Source organism: Echinops telfairi, unplaced genomic scaffold, assembly GCF_000313985.2.
Source record: "Echinops telfairi isolate 266 unplaced genomic scaffold, ASM31398v2 ScPeMD7_46;HRSCAF=168, whole genome shotgun sequence".
NCBI classification, from domain to species: Eukaryota; Metazoa; Chordata; class Mammalia; order Afrosoricida; family Tenrecidae; genus Echinops; species Echinops telfairi.
The window spans coordinates 378,833-385,043 of NW_022103944.1; the positions used below are offsets into that span (position 1 = coordinate 378,833).

General features: G+C 46.4%; 1 pseudogene; it reads right to left on the reverse strand.

Annotated features, from left to right (window-relative positions):
• Positions 1-1,000: 1,000 nt before the first annotated feature.
• On the reverse strand, positions 1,001-4,434 carry LOC115869792 (annotated as a pseudogene).
• Between the last annotated feature and the right edge of the window lie 1,777 nt (positions 4,435-6,211).

The following is a 6,211-nucleotide window of genomic DNA, read 5'->3' on the forward strand; positions in this document are numbered from 1 at the left end:
ACTTGGGGATCCCTCCCACTAGGGTATTAGCCCCACCTGAGCCACCCCTCCTTCCAGCTCGACCTCCTCAAACTGACCAGCGCTTCTCTTGTCATGTCCATTTACGTCTGGTGGCCTTCCCATTCTTCTGCTCTTCTCTTGAACTTGCATGCTCTTTTCACACTGGAACAGTTCTTCCCGATTGTACTTGGGACATGGCCTGAGACAAGGAGCTTAGCAGGAACTGAAAAGTGTTTGTGGAATAGCTAAATAAGTTCAGCTTCCTAAATTTTGTTGTCCTGATGAGCTTCGTAATAATATTGTGAGCTCTGAGAGGACGGCAATGATATTTCCTGTATCCTTTCTCAACCTCACACCTCATTTCTCATATCGCCCCCCACCTCCCCCCCCCCACACACACACACACAGGAGGAGCACGGGTCTTTCTTAGGGCGTGGCTGATGTGCTGGAGTGAGGATGCCAGGCCTGGGCCCCGGAGGAAGCAGGCACCTCCACCTCCTGTAAGGAGTAAGGACGGCATATTCTGGCTCCTCCGGAGCCCCCACCATCCCAGGCTCCTTTCTGTGCCTCCCTTGTCTCTAGGAACACAGCACCAAGAACTGACAAGTGGGGCCCTCTGGGGCCATAACTTGAGGTCAACAGATTATAGGGTTCAAGGGTCTCCCCGTGTCTGGTAGTCTGGGGAATTTAATGAACCACCAAGCTGGCCAGGATAAACTTGGGAGGTTCTTTCCACCCCAGAGCAGAACAAGCTCTCCTTCGGAGGAGGCAGGGCTTAGAGAGGCAGAGCTGACCTCCTCTGGGGTACAGGTGAAAACCCCAGGGGAGCTGTTGAGACCTCCGTTCTCCAAACTATTCCCTCCTGTGACTCTTGTCATGGGCAGCCCAGGGGACAGTGGGAATCTGCCCCAGAGACACTGGTGGGTTTTTGTCAGGGTTTCCCCAATGCCAAATTCATCTCTATGCCCAGGGGACAGTAGCCACTGGTGGCAGGAGGCAGCTAGTAAGAGTAGCCAGCCTTGGGGCCAAAAGGTTGGGCAGGGTCAGTTAGCTCAGGGAGGTAGGTGGGGCTCTCATCCAAGTGGGACAGGGAAGGGGGCCCTCCTCACTGACAGGCCGGCAGACTCGACCTTGAGAGTGGGGCACCCGTTGTCTGATTGTCCCAGAAAGCCAGAAAGAAGCGCGCCTTGCTTTCGACACCAGTTTGTACAAGCAGCGCTCACAGGCCACCTTCTGTACGACGTCTCTCTCCTAACAGTATCGGAGTGAGTGGCGCAGCTTGTCATAAGGCATGGCCTGCCGGTTCTCCACAGCCTGGGACCTCCTCAGGCTCCATCCAATGGAGTTTGAACTCCCGTCCCCGTCCGGTCCAGGCAATGAAATGGGCCTGCGTTGGGTCATCCAGCAGGGCCACCCAAAACTGCCATCGCTGCTAGGCGCGGCCCCTCCCAGAACACGCCAATCCCTTCCTGCTTGATGCCGCTTTCAAATGTCTCCGGATCGACGCAGATATCACATGGGAAGGGTCGAAGAAGCTTCTCACAGCCACAGCCCATGTCGTCACCGTGAGGAGCACCCAGGGACATCGGAGTCGCAGGTGAAGTCCATCTGTTCTTGTTTGATCACCACCCCTGCCTCTGGGTACCTGTGCCCATAGACCCCACCCAGGCCCCCTGCGGACTGACATGCCTGCTCATACAGGGGACCCAGGTATTCCTGCTTGAAGCTCCCCCAGGCTGGCTTAGGGCAGGCAGGGCTACCATATCTGGTGTTGGTAGGGGGCTGGGAGGGGCTCAGGGCTGCTGAAAGATGGAGCTGTGCTCCCCGAGGTACCCATAGCCCCAGGGGGTGCTGGGAAGTGCCAGAAAGCCTTGGGAAGCTGTCTTGTTCTGTATGGGGGAAAGGGCTGAAGGAGCTACTGTCCAGGGCCGCCGGGGGCGGGGGACTTGATAGCATTTTTCTGGAAAGATCTTAGGCATTGGTAGCCATGGTGGTAGGGGCGAGGCGGCTTTCTGCTGCAGAACCGAGCCCAGTCTGTGCATGGATTCTGGGGCTCCTTCTGGATCCTGGCGGGCAGGGCTGTGGAAAGTTCTGTTTTCTGAAAGTGGATCAGGAAGGAACTGCTCGTCACCGTCTGGTACCTGCACTTCCGAGAGCCACGTTGTCTCCTGTAAGTGACTTGGGTCCTGGGAGAGGCCTGTAGGGTGAAGAGTGGGGTAAAGGTGAGGTGGAGAGGGTGGGGTGAAAGGAAGGCTCACCCCTCACCCCTCTCCTTGGGGATAGGGCCTGAGAAGAAAGCTGGGGAGTTGTCTTTTCGTGTATTGAACTTAAAAATAGATAGAGATATAACAATAATAAAGATATTAGAAAGCCTAGATAGATTGACACTAGACTCCTTTGGAGACAAAAAAATAATTGAACTTGAAATGTGGAAGGATGGAGTAAGAAAAATCAGAACGTACTGAGTTATTCTGAAGAGTTTAAGGAATGGTCAGAGAGAAATGGAAGGAGGACAGGGAAGAGAAAGGAAGAAGCGGAGAATGGGGAGATAGGCAGAGAGCATTTTAAACTATTTGGTTGCAGTGTAATTCTATTTTTCTAGTTTACTATTTTTTTAAAGAAAAACCAGTAACTATTAAAATTTATTTTCTTTTTGTGGTAGAACCAAGACTGATGTCTTAAGAAAATGACCTAGCACTAAGGCCGAAACAAGATGGTTCACCATTATTGAAAATGTATTATGTGAATTACTGCTTAACTCTTGAGATCTGATATGGGTGTCATCTACATATGTATTTCAGTCATCACCCAGAGCACAGATCAGGGTTCTAGTCTGCTTTTAGCTAGACTGTTGGATTCGTGCAGCAAACGGGTGAGACTGGCCATATACAAACGGTACATATTGTTAGATTATCAGTCCCAGTGCAGACAGAAACTGTAAGGACTATTCAAAATCATAAACAGAACTCCAGTGATTATGTTTTTCTTGACCGCCTACCAACAGATAAACAAGCTCAGGAAAGAAATCATGTCCTATAAAATAGAATGTGGTTGGTTATACATTCCAAAGGGGAGGCCGCCTTTGCCAAAGGCCCATAATTTTTAGATACCTAATCTTTTGACTACATCAGCACTTCCAGAAACAGGTCTCTGCATTTAGCAATTGGAATTGCAAGTAGCTAGATTGCATCTACTCCTGCACAATGATTCTCGAAAATCCTATTAGAATTCTTTGTTTTCTTCCTTTCATAAATCCAATCGTTCTAAGTTAAAAGCCATTTGGTCCTCTGAGGACATGAGCACCTCGAAAAGGACCTAAGTCTCCTCTTTTCTTATCAGATGTCCCCAAGGCCACACATGACACAATTGTCAAGTCCTTCCCCAACGGACCCATCTCCTTGAACGTGTATGCTGGGTGGTTTTGTAGGGCAGATCCAGAGAATAATCCTGAAACTATGTCTGGGCATCAGATTTCTGTTGGGGATTGACCTCTTGGGCAGCCTTGTATCAAGGAGTCTCCCGGGGTTGTAGTTTCCGTTGTGGTTCTGGTAGAGTAAATGGAAAGGTTTTGAGACAGAGAGTATGAAATATGTAGGTCTCTCCTTCCTGGGCATTCCAGTTAATCATCGGGGCTTCTAGTGTTTAACGGAAAAAGAGTCATGTGAAAAGATTACTTCTACAGGCCTTTTGCTGCTTTCATCCTTGTTGCTTTCACTGACCTCTTAGTCCCAAGAAAGCTCCAAATAGCAGTAGCAGACAAATGCTCGTGCCCTCCTTTTCTTTGATACCTCAGCCCTGACCCCATCCCCTCAGGTAAACAGCCTGGAACTACCCAAGAAAGCCAGTCTATCTTCCTCAAAATCTCCACCTTCACGGGGCTGAAGGCTCTGAAAATAGATACGTCATTTCAGTCACAGTCACCCCTAGAGGAGCCCCCAAAACCAACGCCCCCGAGCACCATCGGCACAAAGACACGGACTTGCCTGCTGTGCCAGCACTGTAAATTCAGAGTTGCTGACTCTGATGTGAAAAGGAGAGAATGTGGGGAAGGGAGGCGGAGGTGGGAGGGGATGTCAATGAGACCATATCATGCTAAGAAATCTGGTCTTCATTTTGTAAGAGATGAAAATCCAGCCAGAGAAGACTTTTAATCAGGGAGCCAAATCGGCAATCCCAAGAATTGACTTTTAATCCTCCCTTTTTTCATGCTGTGCACAACAGTGAGGTGAGACTGGTGACAGAAAGCAAGAGACAGAAATATCACAAATCAGTTGACCACTGATTAAGATCAACAAAGGTAACAGAAGTTGGAATGGCACGAGTAGTTCAAAGTCCAGGACCGTGGACTCTATAATAAAATCCAGCCCTAGCACAATCTCCTTTGATTGTACCAATGCCCCTGCACAGGGCTCCCAGTTGATCTGAGCTCTCCATGGCGTCTAGCCAGTTAGGACTCACCGTGACCCTGCAGGACAGAGCAGCAGTGCTCCGTAAGGTTTCCAAGACCGTGATTCTTTTAGAAGCAGGCTGCCTCGTCTTTCTCCTTTTGATATGTTTACAGTACTAGCATAAGGTGACCACATGTCCCGCTTTTGGTGGGACAGTCTAGATTTTTTTAACAATTTTTCCCGAGTCCCATGGCATTTTCTAAAAATCCCGATTTTGGGAAAGAAAGCATGACAAGCTGGGGTATGTGGTTTTCAGCTGCCATGTGGCTATTTCGCCAGGATATGAGTTTTATCAATGGTGTCCCGCTTTACCAGTGTTAAAATCTGGTCACCTTATAACTAGTACCATGTAGTTTCATTTTCCAGCTTTTTGGTAATGAGAGATTATGAGAGTGGAAGTTAGCTGCTACTGTGTTACTGAGAGGAATCTGTTCTTAGACTGACGGCACTGGGAGCAGAAACTCAGGTCCTTTAACAACTCCGTAGGTTGTTAAATGCTGGAGAGGACGTGAAGAGATTGGAATGCTCATGTGTTGGAGATGGGACTGTAGAATTATACAGCCACTATGGAAATCAGTATGGGACTTCCTTAAACAAATGCAAATGCAATCATCATTCTGCAATCCCTCTAAGGGCGGATACCTTAAGGAAGTAAAGAACACAACAGGAACAGACGTATGTACATCTATGTTTATGGCAGCAATTTCCATAATAACAAAGCCGTGAAACAACCAAAAACTTCAATTAGAGAGGAATGGGTAAACAAACTCTGGGACATTCATACAGTGGAATATTATGCATCAATGAAAAACCGTGATGACTCCATCAACCATGGAAACATGGACAAAACTGGAGAACATTACGCTTAGAAAAGCTAGTTAATCTTATAAAGATAAATACTTAATGGCACCATTATTATAAGGAAAAATAAAGCAAAAGAAAAGTGGTTTCACACCAAAGGCTAAGACTTTGAAGACTAGGCGGCAACCAGGGACAGAGGCAGGGACAGGGAGAAGGGAAGCACAGGAAGTTAAGGAGGAAAGACAGGTAAGAAAGAGAAGGAAAACTCACATTTATGGGAGGGGGGCAGGTTGAAGTGATACTATTACTAATTTGATTTGATGGATGAGTTATTCAATTTATACAGAATATTTTTCTCTAAAAAAACCCCCAAAAAACCAAATAAGTAAATAAAGTTTAAATATTTTATTTAAGAGCAAAAGCTCATAGCCTTAAGAATCCTCCAGATTCCTTCCTCCTCAGATCAAAACATTGATTTAGTGGTTATAAAAGAGGAAAAGTAAAACTGAAGTGGGCTTGGGTTCTTTAAGGAAATGGAAGCTCATTTCAAGCAAATGGAATAAAAAACAAACCCACGTTGTTTCTTAAGGCTTATTATGTGCCAGACACCTGGTTAGATGCTAGACATGTGAGGAAGGAAACGTAAAGAAAGATCCCTGTCCTTGTGTCTCATATTCTCATGGGAGATACAGGCCCCCAACGTTTAAACTGAAATAAGTCAAATATTACAAATTATTATCATATTTTAAATATTTTACCTATTTCATTTGTTATGTGAACAAAAACCTAGAGATGGTAAAGATTCTTTATGTAATATAGATTCTATACCCTGCACAATAACAATAATAATTATCTTAATCAGAGCTAGCCAAAATTACAATTATCCAGTTGTATGTTTGCCAAAGATGAAACCTTTTAAGAAAAGTACTGGCACAATGTTTTCCAACCTGGGTTCAAGAGAC